This window comes from Branchiostoma lanceolatum, chromosome 7 (assembly GCF_035083965.1).
Source record: "Branchiostoma lanceolatum isolate klBraLanc5 chromosome 7, klBraLanc5.hap2, whole genome shotgun sequence".
In the NCBI taxonomy this organism is placed as follows: Eukaryota; Metazoa; Chordata; class Leptocardii; order Amphioxiformes; family Branchiostomatidae; genus Branchiostoma; species Branchiostoma lanceolatum.
In genome coordinates, this window is record NC_089728.1 from 7,045,892 (window position 1) to 7,065,743 (window position 19,852).

Genomic DNA, 19,852 nt, shown 5'->3' on the forward strand with positions numbered 1-19,852 from the left:
TGCAAGTTATGGATTGCCTTAAGCGTCCCCTATTCTGTGACAAAGACATGGTGGGACCCTCACCTTGGTTGGAATGTCATCTGCGCACCTAAGCCCAGACAGCGCCCTAGGGCTGTTGGTGTGTACAATGTTGTTTGTGATCTGCTGGTTGCGTTTTTGTTTTTGACAATGATAAAGGTGTTCTGTAGGGAAGAGACATGTGTACGTGGTAATCTCTGTCCTGGTTGGTGATTAGCTGGTTCAAGTTGAAGTTCAGCTAGCCAGGATTGTACTAAGTTGCCAGTACATTCTTTCGGAAGAGACGTAAAATGATTGTCTCGAGCATGTTACAACAGCCTCATTAATCAGATGGGTACCTACTGGTTGTGATACAGCATGCCCCCATTGTTTAGCTGTCCTCACATCCCTATAGCTGACAGCGTGTAGTCTTCAACCTACTGGTTACATCTTTCTATGTGACAATGATAGAGGTTTGCTGTAGGAATTAAAGAGACGTATGTTCTTGTTTACTTGGAGAAAGTTGGTCAAAGTTGAAGTTCAGCTAGTGCCATTTTAGATGTGGACTTGCCCCGAAAAAAACACAAGTGTTCGCCGCCGTTGTTAGGCTGCTTTTGCTTGGCAAACACCGTAGCCAGACACCCGATTACACAAAAGTCTAGCCTGGAGAGCTGGGGTCATGTCAGGTGAACCACAGGTGTACCGGATACCAGCAGGGGACAAAGGTCAACCGGATCATACCATTTTCACGTAGGGATAGTCAAGTTCCTGTATCCACTACGGTACTTTACCATTTATAATATCTCCACTTTTCAAAAGTCCAACGTTACATCAGTTGAGTGTATTACATCAGCAAGACCTTGGATACAGTTGTAGAAGGTAGGGGGACACACCTTGGCACTGTTGGTCTTTCAGGGGTTAAAATGAACAGCCACATGGCCTGGACAGACACAATAAATCTTGATCTGTTCGAGTGCCCTCGAGATGCTCAACAGGTCAGAAGTCACTGCGCATGCCTGGTACAGAAATAGTTGCACTTCCTCTGTCATTATCAATATCATCTATCGACTTTTACAACTGTTACAGCAGGGCTCGAAATTCATTTCAAGAATACCTGGTGTACCTAACCTAATAATTTAGGAGCACAGAAAAAAAATTGTGCGCACATTTACATAGAATATTCAAAAGAAGAATGTCACTTTTATTGTCAGCAAAATCTAAATCACAGACCTTATCGCCTCTCTTTAGAGCTTGGATCTGAAATTCTATTAGCTTTAATTTCAAAAGAGTAATGCAGCAATATTTTCAACACACTGTTAGAGTGTTACTAGTGTACAATAGTACTCTTACACATGTAGCCCTACAAATATCTAGGTGCATCGGTGCATCCACTGTCAAAAATTAGTGCACAGCTCTAATTTTGGGTCCACAAAAAGTCACATGCACCCAGTGTTTCGAGCCTACTTGTACTTCTCTTCGTTCTCAACACTTGGTGGCACAGTAGTAAGAAAAATGTACGTTCCCAAGCTCGACTTAGTTTGTATCCGGTCTCACCCCAATTCAAGACTAGAGTAACTTTCATACATGTTTTACCTTGACATTTTTACTCAGTAATTTACTAGTAATTTATCACTTAATGATGTGTTAAACTGCACTGCTTAGAACGTTATAAACCTGTTAAGAGGATTAATTGATTTATTGGGCATTTCCCCTAGGAAATGTGTACTTAAATGCATGGCTTACAGTTTTTCCCCAGCCAACTTCGTAAGAGGTAAAGGTGGTCTGTCCAAAAATCCAAACTTCGTGACATGAAAGTATGTTTTCATCTGCTTGGAATGACAGACTCAAAAACACAAAATATCAACATGGGACAAAGTAAGAACATGGGCTTCCAACTTCCAGTTGAATCAAATTTGCTTCGGGCAATGTGTGAAATAGCATTTCAGGGGTTTGAACTGCCATAATTTTGTGAGGAGGGACACTCCCAGACCCCCACCTAGTTTGGGGGACAAAAATCTAAAGCTGGAGACAATCCTGGGTAATAAATGGTTAGATTTCTGGTTACGTTTTGTTGCCTAAATCTTACACATGAATAAAAACTTCAACTAAGACCTTGTAGTTGAACCATGATTAATTGTGAGCAAAGGGTCAAGGGAAAAGTCCTGCCACACCTTTTTACCTTTATCTTCACGGAAGGGAAACTTACTGTTTTTGCTCAGATTCTTCTCGAAACAGACCAGATAGCTGTCACCATGGTTACTGGACATGTAACCAACACCCTGTGGTGTTTGATTACATAATGTAGCAAGTGACAGGACAGAGCTGGAGGGGCTGGTCACCTGATATATGAATGTAGTAAGATTTTGACACGTTATCTCCATACGCAATATAAAACACTCACCAACAAGCTTTTGGTCAGTCCTCTGACCCTTCTCAAGTTGAAATGACCCGAAGCCTATGCCACGTGACCTGAACAAAAGCCGTTGTAGAAGAAATGTGTTTTAAACTAAAGGCAACCAAAGCAATATTAGGGACAAAAAAATGGAAATAAAAAAAATGCTGAAATCTTCATTGTAGTGACATTTGCTAACACTGTCTAGCACATTTGTGTAATAACTTCAGACTTTGAGCAATCTAAAACCGTGCAAAAACATGCCATACAATGATCCCCTTAGTTTTGCGAGCCTACAAAAAACCCCGGCAACAATCTTCAGTGAGTGCTCACATTAAAATGAAGTCATATTTTTGCATCATGGACGTTGCTATACATTGTGATAGTGTTGTTTGAACTACTCATGTATAGAAATTACTAAATAAATTGACTTTAAAAATCTGATTTTCAGGCCTTAATATTGCTTGGGTTTCCTTTAAGAAACCATGGCAGGCTTAGCCAAACTTGACAGGGTTCCATCCAGTTATTCTGATGTTTCCATAGTTGGGCACAGAAATTTCTTCTGTCATTTTTTGGCACTTGAAAGTCAGTCATTTAGAAAGTCTCACGGTGAGACACCTGGCAATGGGACATGTCTTTTGTTTTGAGAAGCCTTGCCCAAGTCTAAAAGGTCGACTTTCATTGAGGTTTTCTCACCAGACTCTAAATCTGATTGTGTGTCTTGCAGACTTTATTATGTAATGATACCAAGAAAGTAGAAACACATCTTGTTTCCTGGAATAGCTTTAACTTTCAGGTTTGGATTTTCTTTTATCATGTTCTTGATGCTCAATCAAGACTATCCAAGAAGACCACTCAGGGGACCTGGTCTATGTGGACAGGTGGTTTACCATAGACAAGAATCTTAATGCTTGTGTCAATGGGAAAAATGATCTAAGGGACTAGCAAGAGTGGTCAAGTTGAAGAGGTAGCATCGCCCAGGTGGTGATTGGGTAGAGGTGATCACTTGTACTCTCCAAGCAGAGGTTGGGGGAGAGGATTGTGAACTTTTTAGAATATGATATACATGTAAGTCCAGTTTTCTGTTGGTGGAGAGTGTTGGCAGAAAACGGGGCATAGATAAAAAGGTCACAATCTTCTCCACCAACCTCTGCTTGGAGTCAATGATCACTTGTACAGGTTTGACTGTACTTGGTGTGTAGTACTTGAGGTCAGTGGTCTTACAAAGCACCTCCCATTGTTCCAGTGGTTACCAGAGGTTTTGGCAGGGTGCTATGTTTGGTCCAGACAGCCACCTGAGTCAGGGAGGACTAGTATATAAGTATTCATACAAATTTTATGGAATTGATGCGATGCACTACTAAGAATCATCTGAATTTTATGGAATTCATACAATCCACTCGTAAGAAATATATGAATTTTACAGAATTCATACAAGTTTTACGGAATATATACTCTTTACTCAAATGAAGTCTGTAAAATTTGTATGTTTCTTACGAGTGGATCGTATGAATCCTGTAAACCAAAACTAGTAAAAGTCATATTCCGTAAAACTTGTATGAATTCCGTAAAATTTGTATGAACACCGTGAGTGTGGACTATTTCTTCCCAGCTTTCTCTGAACCTGAATTACCCCTGCAGAAGGAGGGTTGTAATCGGATCTCAGGCACTTAAGAGTCCATTATGTGCGGAAGTTTGGCAGGTTGTAAGTGGCCCTGTTTTGCGCCGCTAATTGAGCCGGTGGTCGCGGGGTGGCGATGGTTGTTTTTCTCGAAGAAGGAATGCCGCCGCCGCGCGATCCCGTAAACATGGACTCCGTGAACTTGAACATGTTGTCCTGTGCCAACTCGGCATTCTCTGTGCAGATTGTGTAAACAGGCGCTTTCATCCCCGTGGAAATCCTAACTTGTGTCGGGAAGGTGGTCCTGTTATGGAGACACCAAAACGCCCGAGAAGAAAAATACTAGACCTGAACCGTTGCCAATTTATAACACTGAGCTGCGCCACACAGAGAGAAGTACCCAGTGCTACGTTTGTGTCTACAATAACCTTCTCCCTGCTGCCTGACCCCGTTGCCAACACAACTCTGGTGCCAAGAGGCTGCCTTGGCATGAAGAAGGTTAAGAAGGTAGGGTCGTGACCTCTTGGGGTGTGGCTGTTCATATTTTTCTTCACAAAGTGGTGGGAGTTGACGGTGTGCCAAGGCTCCATTCAGGATCGTATTCATATCAACAAACAATGAAAGCAGAGAATGTGTACTCAAAATGTTTTCCCACAGTCGGGTCTAGACGCACAAGTTCAAGTTGGACGGTAGACTTGCATGGCAGTGCCGTTTTCATTTCTGGGAATAGGTGCATTGGTATGGTACAGCCTGGGTGCCATCCGTTTACTACCAGGGCTCCTACATGCACTCACTGCCCTGAAAAAATTATTTGTTTTTCCCTGAAAATGTTTTTATTGCTTTTTCTGATACTAAATTTGAATAATATTCTATATGCTAGTGTACAACAGTACCTTTACCCTATCAAAAATGTCTAGGTGCACTGGTGCACCCACAGTCAAAACTTACACAAATATATGTAGGTGCACAGCTCCAATTTTGGGTGCACAAAAGTGCACATGCACCAAGTATTTTGAGCCCTGGCATTGGTTTGCCTGATTGAATGGCGCTTCAGAGGCGCAAAAGTCAACGCCGGGGAGGGGCCATAAAAAAACTGCATTATCAGGACTCAAAATAGTGGGTGCATGTGCACCTGTGTGCACCTAGATATTTGTGTACTCTATAGGGTAACGGTTCTCTTGTACCCTAGCATACAGAATATTTTTAAAATGTAAGTACTGTATCAGAAAAAGCAATATAACCTTTTGTTGTACTTTATTTGATGTATTGCTTGGTTGCAATTCGAAATCTGGATAGTATTACAGATTGAAGTTCTTAAGAGAGGCAGTAGTGTCAAACTTATGTTTTGCTGACATTCAACTTTATTTTATGTGGAACACCCAAAAATTTCTCTGTGCACCTAATTTTTGGTTGGGTGTGTATTTCCCAAAAAAAGAATTTCGAGCCCTGATTATAGTTCTACAGACTAGTCGTTGGTATGTACATATCCCTGCTTACCTTTAGCTGGTTGGTTTGGTAACATCTGTCTAAGGGTCAACGACCCTCTTGTGGTGTGCGGTAACGCCAGTAAGCTGCTCAAACGCAGCCTGTATCGCTTTTCATAACAAGTCAGCGACACTTCTGCAAGGGGTTGGGTTTGAACAATGCAGTACAACAATCACCATAAGCATAGTTAGCATACTTTTTTTTTACTAGTACAAGAAAAGAAGGCATTAGAAATTAAGACTTTCATAAACCTCAGTGGACTGTTAAGACTACTGTAAATCTCAAAATATTTGCGGTTTGCACTTTTTTAGGTTTATGGTTTTTGTGGTCACAGGTTTGTGGTTTGTGCGGTCACTTCTGGCTGTAAACTCAGCAAAGTAGGCGCCACCGTTTTCATCGTGATTTCAATCACAGACTCAGTGATAATGCAAGATCTTAATTTCCTTACGTGCTGCAGAATTTAGGTGCTGCAAACTTAAAGAATTCACAGTGAAATTTGCTTAAGTTCCAAGAGTGCTAGACCCCTTAAGGTCATTTATTCGTTCGTTCATTCATTCATTCATTCATTCATTCCGACTGATAGGTCGGATCTGTTTGCTTTCTTTTCCTGATTACTGCGGTAAGGTGCTGCTTCTATAAAATATAATGATAAGGTCCTCTTGCGGAAGGCAGTCATAAAGGTTCATCCAGTAAATTTTGGAAAACAATATTTAAATAGAATAAACAACATGTGTGCTTCAAATAGAAAGCAAAACATCTCCAGAAATAGCAACCATATACTGTTTATTTATTTGATGTTCGGTCATGGTGCGTTGGGCGTGGCCAATATTTCTGCAAATAACGCCAGTCCCGCCCACCCAGGGGTTTCTAGTCTATTGTTCCTTTATTGGATGTGCGGTCATAAGAGGTGCATTATTTAACCTAATGGTTGAGTCTAAAATTCTTAAACGAGACAAGAATGTATCTGTATCTGTACAGCCGGTATAACCGCCCTTCGACATAACACACCAGTATCGGTATCTGTATAGCTGGTATAACCTCCCTTCGCCATAACACTCCAGCTTCTGTATCTGTATCTGTATTTGTATAGCTGGTATAACCTCCCTTCGCCGTAACACACCAGCTTCAAGCGAGTTTGTCTCTCTCTTTGTCCTGCTGTGTCTGCCTTGACCCACAACCTTGATCTCTTTGCTGCAATTTTAACAACACCTCAGGGGGTAAGGAACATACCCAGACAGTAGTCGATTATTCTCCATTGATAACGATGGGTGTGCATGAAGTTGAACGAGTTTGACAGTGACCATGGGACAGAGAAGGTGAAGGACACGACATTTAGACTCCAGTTCAACTGCTGACGTAGTGCCAACCGGAATCATTTCCATGTGTACTAAACTCTTGTTTCGTGTACAATCAAATGAAGACCATTCCAGGGACTGATAAAATTTGGTCTATGCGGACAGGTGGTCACTACCGACAGGAGTCTTAAAGCTTGTGTCAATGGGAAAAATTATCTGAGGGACCGACAAAAGTGGTCACATTTAGCAGGTTGTCCTTATGTTATGTAGAGGTAGTCACTCTACAGTCGACAGTCATTCTGTTCATTGATTTGTATTATCAACAGGAGACAGTTGTTTTGGGTGGGTCGGGTGCACTGATGTCAATGTAGCGGAAAACAATATTTTGCCTAAAGGGATTTATACAATTGGCCGACGCTTTGAAAGGCATACATTGTAGTTGCATGCAGAAGAGGAGTGTGGAAAACAAAGTGCTATATGTTTGAGTTTAGGGAACAGTCTACAAAATATTGAAGACAAACAAATTAGCCAGTTCCTCAGCTTTTAGCACCCAGTCTCTTTAATGATGTCTCCAGGAAGTGTAGTGAACTGCCGCCGACGCACCCGAAAGGCAGTAACAATATTCAGGTTCAAATCTAAACCTAGGTCATCTTAATCCAACTAATGTATTCTCTAAAGCTCAACAGAAATTTAGAGCCTGTGTTGTAGGAATTTCAGCCATGCCATCTAGCTGTTCTGATGTGCAATACAGTACTATAGAATATTTCTAGCTTATGGCAAAAAAAATATATTACCATAAACTTTGTACAAACATGCGTTGAGGTTTGAGTTCATTGGCAAAAGGACTACTGTACATATTTCTGTAGTTTTCCCTCCGTAATGCTTGCACAGAGGACATTGGTGTTGACCAGTCAGCCGCATGCCTCCCTGTCTGTGTGTCTGGACATAAGTAATGCAGAAACTTTTAATCCTGTCTGGTCTGGTACTCTTCAGTTGAAACATTACACTGGTGACCATGAAGGATGCTATACTTGTTCCATTCGTCCTTCAGCTGTGCTTGAGGTTCAGCCCTCGAAATACTGGGTGCATCACTGCATGTGCACCCAAAATTGGAGCTGTTCACCTAATTTTTGACTGTGGGTGCACCTAGATGCTGAATAGTCTGGCACCCGTTAATAGAGTCCATTCCAAGTCACCGCGAGGGTTGTTATTGTCATAATTTAGAACTATTTTCAAGTTATTGTTATTATTTGTGTAAGAGATTTGATACTTTTGAAACATTTTGAATGTGATTTCAACTTTATAAATATTTCTTAAGTTTTCTAAAACTTTAGAAATATTCATGATGTAGAATATGATATTTACAATGGTTTCTAAATAATGATAACAGCATTCTACCATTATTTACAATTATTTACAATTTCTTACCATTTTCTACCATTATTTGTAACATCTCTATAAATAGGTCAGAGGGCTGGGAAGAAAGTAATTCACACATCCTTGCGAAGTTTAGGGCAGAATGCTTTCCACAAAGGACCGAGCGGTGTCCTGCAGTGAAGTCTAAAGATGTACAAAGGCAGACAGAAGGGCCAGATTAGCACCTACTTTTATGGGGGCAATCACCATTCTACCATTGTTAACCATTTTCTACCATTTTTTGTAAATATTTCTAAAAGTTAAATAATCACATAGATGTAGAAATTATTACAAATAAAGAGGTTTTTGTGCAGTTACTTTCAAAATATTTCTTAATTATCTAATTAAATTCAAATAAATTCATATTTTTGTATTTGATCTTTTAGAAAAATTTAGAACTATTGTCAGTCAGATATTCTTTTATTAGAAATTTTTCAAAATGATTACAAATATTATTATAAAACCCTCGCGGTGACTCGGAATGGACTCTAGAGAAAAAAATTGGCATTTGAATATGTTTATATAAGATACAAATGTATAGGCGAGAGCTTAGAGTCGCACTGCCCTCATAAAAGCATGGTGACAGCTTTATATCTTTTTCCGTCCCATTCATTGTTTGGCAACCCATGTTGTTCACTTTGGTTCTTAAATCTGTCGTTTTAAGCAGACAAAAATACATTGTCATCAATTTCATATCATGGAGGCAAGGTGTTAAGACGGAGGAAGTGATTTTTTCAATTTTTTTCTGTCTCAGCAAAGAATGGTCCTGAATACATCCCTGGTAACAGGGTTCATACAAGCATTTGAAAGTTTGATCCCCATTACACAACTTCTGAGAAATGTTCAATCCCCGAAATAATGCAGGTCCAGGCTGCAGGTGAAATTTAGCAATACCATATTGAATCACTCTGCAGTAAGATTTCATTGCTGATTCAAGAATTCATAGAATTTTATTCTTAAAATCAATGTTGTATGTCAAGTTTTATTATTGAAACATCTTTCTGCGGGTATTTTTTTTTATGCTTTGAATTTGTGGTTCCAATTCACCATCGGTGTATTATCAAACCTGTATTGACTGGAGCCCCTGGCATTTTATAGAGAAGTTGTTGGCATGCAGCAGATGAAAGGAGCCTGGATGAAAGTACACATGTATGTCCACAACTGTTATAGTTCTGTGACACACACGTACATGTACACATTACCTTACATAAACCCTGTGTCATACAGCTAGGCAAAATTTACATGTCTATTCTCCGAATAATTTCCAAAAGTAAAACTGTCCATTTTTTTGCCAAAGGATCGTGCATTTATTGAACTTTTCCACACATATTACATAGCCTAACAGACTATCAGCTGGGTGGTACAGTAATGTTGCATTTGAAAAGCTACATGTATTTGTAAATTTGTAGACTTCTGGTATTAAAAAGATCATAGATCATGTGTTCTTACATGTACATGTACATACTTGGGCTTGAAATACCACTTGCTCTTATAAGCAGAGGGATGTCCCTGTACCTCAACTGGTAGCAGGTTTACAGGGTTCCAATTAGTTGGTTATTGGGAGACCCCGGTTCAATCCTGGGAAGGCCTAGGACATCTTGGTTGGGGCTGCACCCGTCTTTCAGAAGCGACTTAAAATGGGGGTTCCATCTTCGAGGAGGTGCCTCAAACAAGCTAGTAACCCCTCCCTGTGAAAATATACCCTGGTACAGAAACAGCAAGGAAACTTACTGACCTATGTGTGCCACTAGGCACTACTATAAGGAGAACAACAACATGTACATGTGTGTACAGTAGATATGCTTTTTTTATGTGTTTCTGTACTATACTGTAGAATGGGAACAGATTTGATCTGGAGATGGAAACAGTTACAAGGCAGTGTGGAGGGAGGGGCACTGTGGTGTTTATTGAGGGCCTACTTAGTAGTTTCCCTCCCATTCAATTAATACCTCATTTCACCAAGTTGTTAACCATCTGTTTGCATCTGGTGTTGTGTAGAAAGCTGTCCCATTCACTGTTATAAAGTGATAGCATAGGTGTGTGTGTGTGTTTGTGGCACATTATTTTTACTTTAGATTGTTATAATTAATGTGAATTATGAATATCATTTGCCATCACAATTTTATAAAGCTCAAAACTTTGATTAGGTTTTTATTAGGGTTTTGCAGGCATTCTACTTTATCTTGTGTTGTGTTGTGTTGTGTTGTGTTGTGCACACAATTTTGTTCCTTCCACCTATATTTGTATGGTAGGCCACACCAATGTTATATGTTGTTTTTGGGAAAATTGAAATATTACCATGAAAGCAGCTCTGAGTCTGATGGCTTTAACTTGTTGCACACACACATGCAGTTTCAGGGAGTGAACATATGTGTGGAAGAATGCAGCCTTTACTCCCAACCTCCTGTTTTCATGTTCACAGCAAGCTAAATTTTTTATTCAAACTGTCCTACAACCAAAGCAATGAACTGGTGTGGCCTTAGGTGCACCCAAAAATAAAGTTTCCATCCCTGTAGTAATGCCCAAGGCATGTGTCCCCTATAAATCTTCATACAACAGTAGAACAGTTAACATTAAGGTAAAATTCGTCCACTGCCTCAAAAGAAGAATTCAAAACCAACAAAACTAGCTAGCACCACATGTACATTTTAGAATGTAGCATAACATTATATGTAGCCCTAATGTCATTGTATTTTTCAACATTATTTGTGTTGTTTGTCCTTGCAAATTAGCCCTTGGGCATGTATTTGCAATAAACTTTGGGTTATCAAGAGCTCTACACACCCCTGCAAAAAATATCATCTTGGTGGTATCCTGGCATTGGGCCTATTTCGGGAAAACTGCTGCCATTGGCTGCTGCCAGCAGCCATATATTTGCATACGAGGCCCATTGTGCCCTTGGCATTGTTTCACCCTGACTTCTTTTGTGGTGTCTCTTGACCCATTTTGGTCTGTTGAGTCAGACAGGAGGTTGGCCTGTAGTGGCCCGTGGTGACCTTGTAGCATGCCTGGATTATGGGATTGTGACAGGCCTTACCTGGCCGTCTAGTCGGCCATCCAGTAACATCAGCGGCAGAGTAATTTGCCCCCTCGTCCGTGTCCCTGGGACTTCCAGTGTAGTTTGATAATGTTATCAACTTCTTGGCTGCGTTAGGGAGCGTGATCGCCTGTTGACATCGCATTGTACACCGGTATCTGTGAAGGAAGGAGGACTTGATTGTGTGGCAGGGAAGCCCAGACGTTATTGACATGTGGGGACATGAGCACTACTTCCACCACTACTACTACTACTACCAAGCCTTGGCCACGTTACGTAGCTAGCTAGCCATCCTGTGTGTGCCTGTGCGCGTGCACGTATGGGGAAACCTCAGTCCAAAGCCTGCACAGCTGTCGGGTACCTGCCAGGCTACCATGACTCAGCCACCACCACCACAATAGTCCAGGTATCACACACACTTGTTTTGTCTGCCTTGTCATCGATGCTTCGCTTGTTTTAATCCCTCTGCCTTACGTACAAGGTTATTCCATGTGCACTTGGAAATTTGCAAGACTAGTTCAGGATGTGTTGTGGTAGAAGTATGGAGTTCAAAAATGTGGTGTTAAAGTTTATTTTTGTAGACAAATATTTGATTTGTAGAAGGGTTGGATCATGTTGCTTTGTCTAGAAATAAGCTTTTAAGAGGGTGAGAGTCCTTGTAACAAAGTTGACATACCGCATTTTTCACGTCCAAAGCCTTGGTGGGAAAACGATCAATCTATCTTACTGTCAAGAGTGATAAAGCACGTATGTCTTGTTCAGGTGTGCTGTTGTACACTTGGGGGGTGTATCGGTACTGGTTACAGGTACAGTACCCCAAAAATCATTTAGGTACAGGTCCAAAATACCAGAACATCAATGTACTGATACTGTACCTGAATAGACTTGAATTCAAGTGTATAACTTATTTTGTTACTACAAACGTGTTAGTCCTACCACAAAAATTAGTCCTACCAACAATTTAGAAGTAGAAAAATGTTGCTAACATTGTGTGGTTGGTGAAAATCAGCACCATTTTCAATTTGAGATTTTCGCATGGGTAATCTCTGCATAATTAAGAAACCTGAAGTCTAAATTAAATTCTAGACATTTTGTTACTGTCTAGTCATGTTTCCTTTATCATGGAGGAATTGAAGATCATGGGTTCCTTTGTGAAATAGTTCAGGTACAGGTACAGGTACATGTCCGGACCTGTACCTTAAACACCTCTGTACCTGATGTTATGTTAAGGTACACATCCCCGGTGTGGGCCATGTCCGTGAGGTGAAGTGAAAGGCGTGTTGACGTGATGAATAGCCCAGCCCTGTGGCTATTGTTCCCTTTGTGGTTATCCAGTCACGTCGTGCTGGACTGTTCTGAATGTGGTCTAGACTGGGGGGGATAAGCGTGTAAGTGCCAGCATGTTTAACTCTGTGCAAACTGTCTAATTACGTAGAGGCTTCCAGAAGAAGAATTTTTAGATACAGGTTCGGCACGTCGATGTGTGGAGTCGTGCCAACTGAAAACAGGGAACGTTTCTACAACTGAGTTGTACAGATGTAACAATGCAGCATGTGGGCTGTAGTTAGTCAAGCGTTGACTGGACATGCCTTAAATAAAAAGACAATGACTCACGCCTGTCTGGTGGACAAATCACCTGACTTCCTTTGTGGGGCTCGCAGAAGGAAGTGAGGAGCAGTGTGCGGTTTCCTCTAGATATCCGCTTCCGTCGGCTGGGGGAACAGTCGCACTGATTTGCATGGGAATTAAAGGCTGAGTCAGGTAGTACTTGGAGAGGGTTTTCCAGCCGTGGTCAGAAGGGGCTTAGTCATCGGCTGGTACGGCCAGGCTCCGGTCTCTCTCCCTCTCTCTCCAACGCTTTCAGAAGGAGCAGGGACCATGCCTTCCAAGGTTCACCAGGCATGTTCAAAGTGGCTGCGTTTTCTCAGGGTACTTAGCATTCTTCTTTTATCTCTTTTTCATTTGGTACAGTACTGCTTTAGAATTTTCTAGAATTCTGTAGAATAATGATTTGCATGTGGATTATATAGCTTTTATGTGAAGATGATTCTTCAACGTTATGTCCAATTTGGTGGCGTCTGATACATTGTTCACTTTAGTCGTATAACCAGCCAATTTTCTGAGTAGAGCATTTTTCTTTTATCATTTTTCATTCACAATCACACTACTGCTTTAGAATTCTCTTTACAATTGTCTGTGGCTTAAATACCTTTTACAGACTACGTAGTTCTTCTTCTAAAGTATAAGCTTTGTCCAATATTTGGTAATTTGGTGGCATTTTATGTTGCTAGTTCACTTGAGACAGCTGTAGTAACCAGCCGATCCTAAATATACCGCATTTTTCTTTTATCTCTTTTCATTTACAGTGCTGCTATAGAATTCCTTACAGTTGCATGTGGCTTATATACCTTTCATAGACTACATTTCTGGAATGAGCTTTGTCTAGTTTGGCAATTTGCTGGCGTTTTTTCTTGGTAGTTTATTTGAGACAGTTGTACTTGAAGTAACAAGCGGATTCTCAGTATACAATCATTTTTCTTTCATCCTTTTTCATTCAGACTACGTACTGCTTTAGAATTCGTTCTCTACAATTGCGTGGCTCATATACCCTTTATAGACTGGATTTCTTCTATGATCTTTGTCTAGTTTGGTAATTTGGTGGGGTTTTATGCAGGTACATTGTTCACTTGAGACAGTTGTAACGACAGACAGGTGTTGTCTAGTCCTGCTTTAGGCCAGACATTGTTTGTGATAGCCGCTAGATAAAACATCAAGACATCCTTGTTGCCACATGGCTTAGAAATTGCGCAACCCCGTACCTTCATTCGTTCTATGATAATCAGTACAAGGCTGTCAAGTTGCCGCACACTCTCACGACGGTTCCATCGATTTCTTTTATGTGTGCGCAGTTTATTTTGTAGCGGTAAGCTCGGTTGTTTGCTTGGAATATTCGGGCAGGGCTGCCTGTAGTTCCACCGTTTGCTCGCTGGCTCGTAAAAGGTCAGTCCCCTCAGCCGACAGGTTCCCATGTCTAGACAGAGAAAGTGATTCAATACAGTCACATGTCTGGCAATTGTGTCAGGGATAGTCTACCAATTATGCAGGGTGGGGGGGTTGTTTCCCCCCAGAATGTGTCACCATGTTTGAGATAAGATGTAGGGATTGTCACTGAAAAGGCATAGTACCTTATCGCCATACATGTAACCCTAACTTGAAAGCATCACTTAATTGAATTAAAAGAACAAAATGTTAAAACAGGATGTGGATTGGCCCCCCTCTAGCCGGTAATGGTCTCCCCCTCAGACAGAAAAGGCAACTCTAGACTCTTAATAGACATAATAGAATTGTTTAATTTGTCTGGCGAACATGATGACGTTGTTAAGGTGTGGTCGGGAACGCGTGAAGCCATTCATAATAGCGCTGTTAACGTCATTCAAATGAAAGCAAGACTTAACAAGCTTGCTGTTGAAGTTGAAAAGGCTTCACCTTGCGCATTAGTATAATTGACATTGAAAATCGCACTTGGAAAATGCGCTTCAATTTTCTTCTTGAATATTTCTGGAAAGTAGAGCTGTCTCCAGCTTTTGATTTTTTTCCATCCCACTCATTGTTTGGGAGCCTTTGTTGTTGAATTTGTCATTTTAAGCTTCTGAAAATACATTTTCATCAGTTTCATTTTTTTTAATCAGTTTTTTTGGACAGAAGGGTTGAAATTTTTGTCCGTCCCAACATGCAAGTTTCCGTCCCAGGACGGAGGAGCGGGTCCTGCAGACAGCCCTGACTAGAAAGTCTTATTTCTGAAGCTCCATGCGACACAGGGCATATACAGTATTTCCGTGTTCTGTATCCTGTATATTGGCACAACAGAATCCACAGACAGGATGCAGACTAGACCCGCAGAAATGCTTGAAAAATACGACCTGCAAAAGGATTCAGCAGTTTGCTTTTTAAGTTGTGCTTTAACTTTTAAAAAAAGAAGCAATTTTTGTCCTTAAATAACATTCACAGTGTAGATTTACGATCTAGCAATCATTAACAGTTTACCGGCAAGTCTGAGGTCTGAGTAAATGGTCGTGTTTACATGGTACATATTTTACCTGAGGGTTACATGCCATCCACATTATTTTTATATAGGTTAGGAACCAATATCCGCTAGGTTGGATATGTCTCCAGCTTTGAAGTTTTTCCATCCCACTCATTGTTTGGGAGTTGTTAATTTTGATTTGAGCTTAAAAAAACACAATTTCATCCATAACATGTCATGAAGTTCAGATCTTTTGGACGGATGGGTCCTGGACCAGCCCTGCTTCTGATATAGTAAAAACATTAAAAATTGCCCGAGAAGACCACTCAGGAGACTGATCAAAAATCTATGTGGACAGGTGGTTACTATAGACAGGATTCTTAATGCATGTGTCAATGGGAAAAATCATCTAAGGGACCACCGAAAGGCAGTCACATTGGCCAGGAGGTCCTTAGTAGAGGTGGTCACTAGTACAGGTTTGACTGTACATATGGCCAGGTGGTCTTATGTAGAGGTGGTCACTAATACAGCTTTGACTACAATATGAAGGGGTATATATTTCAGGGTCATCCTGTATAGTGGTGTCTGGGTGCCGGGATGTTCAGACACACAAAAATGCAGCATGTGGTTTCCGGGGGTGGCTGTACCCACCATCCCCCCAGGTCATGCTTTGTCTGGTGTCTGTCACAAGATAGGTGTAAGTTATAGATTCCGTAATGTCCTGAAACCTTAGATTTCTATTGGTCGCTGCTTAAAATGAATAGCCTGGGTGCCATCCTAATTTCTACCGGGGCTCCTACACTCGCTACCCTCAAAAAATTTTTTGAGGGTAGCGAGTGTAGGAGCCCCGGTAGAAATTAGGATGGCACCCAGGCTATAAAATGAACTCCTAGACATTAGTCAATGTACAGTAGTTTGCATTGCAGGGAATAGATGTAGTCAGAGTCATTTTGTCACAGCCCAGTGTGGTTTTATTTTTATCTTTTCCTGAATTTTTGTTTTAAGAAATCCGAGAGCGCAGAAAATGAATTGTTTCGGCCTGAATGCTTCAACTACTTTTTACCTTACACCATCACATGTATAGTATGCATATATGAATCATTATCAGATATTGCATCATTGTTGTTTGACCGATTGTTTTGAACAAAGTGCAACAAGACACAGTATCTCACAAACTTTTGAGATGATAAAATGATTCAATTTTTATGCAGGTGTTTGGCCTTTAAAGAAATCTGTACAGTCAAACCTGTACAAGTGACCACCTCAACAAAAAGATGACTTGGCCAATGTGACCACTTTTTGGTTGTCTCTTAAAAAATTTTTCCCATTTACACGAACATTAAGAATCCTGTTTATAATGACCACCTGTCACACATATATATACAGATTTTATTAGTTGGCCCCCCGAGTGGTCTTCTTGGGCAGGTTTGACTGTATTTAGCATCAGTTGGGACCTCCAGCCAGCTGGGAAGTATCCTGCACAGCACGTCCTGTAGTATCCAAACATGGCTACAAGCACCCCAAACTGAACGCACCTGTCAGTATGGAGCCCATTCATCCACAGTTGTCTTTAGAACCAAGTAGGGCAGTGGCCGCTGCTGACCCCAAATAACCCCTCCTAGGTCCACTTTAGCTCCGATTGTTTGTTTGAAGAGGATTTATGCTGGAAATCTGCCTGCGTTGGTTGGCCACAGATCAGGCCTCTATCCCAATGTCGTCCCAAAAGAAAATGTCAACTGTCCCAAAGTGTCCCAGTGTGCGACGAAGGCCCAAGGTTAGTAGGGGGGTTCCTTGATATTCAACCCTCAGAAATGCTATTAGCTATTTCCTGCATTTTGAGGGGCTCAGAATTCTGTCAACCTTTTGTCTGTTGTTACTCACCTCATTTTAAAGCCAAAGGCAGATGCTTAGTTAGGGCTGTCTGCGAAATAATAAAACAGGACACGACTAAATGAGTATTACAGACAAGAGCCTCAAAGAGGGTTCATAATGTAGTTGGTAGAACTATACTGTCAAACCAGCGTCTTGCATAGCGTACGCTATTTTTTTCTTTTTTACACAAGTGAGATCGTTCTCAAAAAAAATCTATCATCTCACAATAATTGCCTAATACTTTATACAACAAGAGGAAAGCATTGATAATAGCTCTATGTAAAAGTTACTCAAGGAACTGGATAACTTTTGTAAACGGTCAGACGTCTCAGACATTATCCAGTTTCTTTCATCAGTGACGGCAGATGCTGTCTGAAATGTCAAGCATTCACAAAACTTATATTGACTATCTTGTTACTTGGATGTCTATCCTGTGTCACGGCATTACTAGTATAAAATAATAGCAATGTTAGCATAACAAGAAAGTGCCTAAAAAGGAGTATTAAACCTCTGTTCTTTCTTTTTATTGAAATTCAACATTAAGACAACTGTTAACAATAATGTTTTGTGACATTTACAATCAGGTCACACCTATTTGATTTGTTTGTAGTCAGATTTGAAAAAAAGTTGAACTGGAATGATGCAGAAAGGTCAGACTTGTTTTGGTAGTGCACCGGATTTTATAGACAGTTTAAGTCAGTCAGGCTCTATTAATCCTAGTCAAAACAAAATAGGCAGAATTTCTTTGTTTTGTTTTAGCGTGGCCCTTTTTTCACGGGCCCTTTTTTCACTTGCATCATCATCAGCAGAATTTTATTGTTTTGTTTTGGTTTTGCACTTTTTCTCACGGTTTTGCATAAAAATCTGCAGAATTTTTTTGTTTTTTCCTTCTACGTTTTTTTTAGTTTTAAATCAGAATCCGCAGAATTTTATTGTTTTGTTTCTGTTTCATACTTTTTCCAGTTTGAATAAAAATCTGCATAATATTACTTTGTTCTTGTGTGATCTTTTTTTCACAGTCTTGCATCCAAATCTGTAGTTTTGTTTCTGTTTTGTACTTTTTCCAAGCTCTTGTATCAAAAACTGCAAAATGTTTTTGTATCTGTTTTATAGTCATTTTTTTCCATGCTCTTGCATCAGACTAGTCCAGTCCAAAGGTGAAAATGACTGTATACATGTTTGTGGTCTTTAAGAATGTAGTCAATTGCCCCCTGGCATACCATTCCTGTGGCTTTTCAGCTGTAACTCTTGTTTGTCAGTTTGAAATCGCTGAATGAAAGAAGTGAAAAACACTCCCAGTCGAAATAGCTACCCTGGTCGTCAGATCTGGTGAAGATGATAGACTAGGAGACGTAGTTTCTCCCTGATGTAACACATAGTATTGTTAAGTCTATTTAGAGCCAGTTTGCATTGTATAATGGTAGCACCCTACGGCTATTCTTAGAAATACATAATAAGAGCCAGTCTTAGATGTGGCTGGCTGGCCCATTCCATGGTAGGGGGACATTATGTCATCAGTCTGTCTCTATCTTCTGTCTACAGATCAGTTCTTTCTTTCATATGGCTGAGCCCCATAGAAGTGGGACTATAAGCAGTTGTGGTTGTAGACATGGGACCTCTTTGCATACATTTACATATTAACAATTGTACCTGTTACATCTCTAGAGTGCTAATGTGAAATGAATATGATATGAAGATGCCTCTAGCTCCAGAGATCATTGCACCTGTAGTTGGCTTATCGCAGGCAGACATCAGGACCTCTCTCTGTTAATCCTGGCTTTGTTTTGCCCAGTGGGAGGAACCGCTGTATCCGACATGTTACCATAATTCGTCCACTTGTGTTCCGAAATTCCGTCAGATTCAGGTCAAGGATTTCTGGAGATGCTCTAATTTCCAGATCTAGATCGTCGAATCCGCTGAGTCCTCCCTTTTATTTCTTTATTCTTTAAATCGTTGGACAGTCCAGATGGCTGGAGAAGATAGGGTAAGTCATGTGCGTTATATTAACGGATCTTAAAGTCTTTCAAAGGGGATTATGAAGATGGTATGGTCTGTCTGCTATGATAATGTACCATACTGTGGTTAGTTCTGACCCAGTTTATCCTAATGGGTAGTTTGGGTTACATACAGGGTAAACAAACAGCAGTGTCTCCTGTGGATAGAGTAGAAGGGTAGGCACAACAAGGGCTGAAACTGTGAAAGGTCAGGGACCTGCAGGACGTTCTTGCGCAGTTGCAGGGATGTTTGCAGGTCCCGTCCCTCCATCCTGGGACGGAAATTTGTTGGGAGGGACAAATATTTCACCCTGTCCAAAACAGCTGAACTCCATGAATTAAATTGAATTGAATTGAATTTGAAATGAAAATGTAGTTTCATAAACAGAAAATGACAGATTTTTGAAAAAGGAAATTCACAATATGGGCTCCCAAACAATGCGTCAGGGACAGACAAAACTTGGAGCTGGAGACAGCCCTGCACAGTAGACAGGAACGTTTTTTCATTCACTCACTCTCTCTCTCTCACTATCTGGTTTTCCCGTCTGTAGTTCCCCGTTAGATGTGCTTGCTCATATAACCTGAGACCATTAGTAGAGTCAAATCGACTCTTAGGTTAGGTTAGCCATAGGAGTTCTTCTCCAGATACTTTTTTTCAAAACCCATAATTTCATCTTCATTCATAAACCTATTTTTGTGTTGATCTTCTGCTACACTTG

The 19,852-nt window shown here is 40.6% G+C and overlaps 1 protein-coding gene across 2 annotated transcripts in view; it reads left to right on the forward strand.

The window, feature by feature from the left end:
* Positions 1-19,852, forward strand: part of LOC136438923 (low-density lipoprotein receptor class A domain-containing protein 4-like) — an 80,941-nt gene that overhangs the window by 54,071 nt on the left and 7,018 nt on the right. The gene's annotated exons all lie outside the window — the stretch shown is intronic.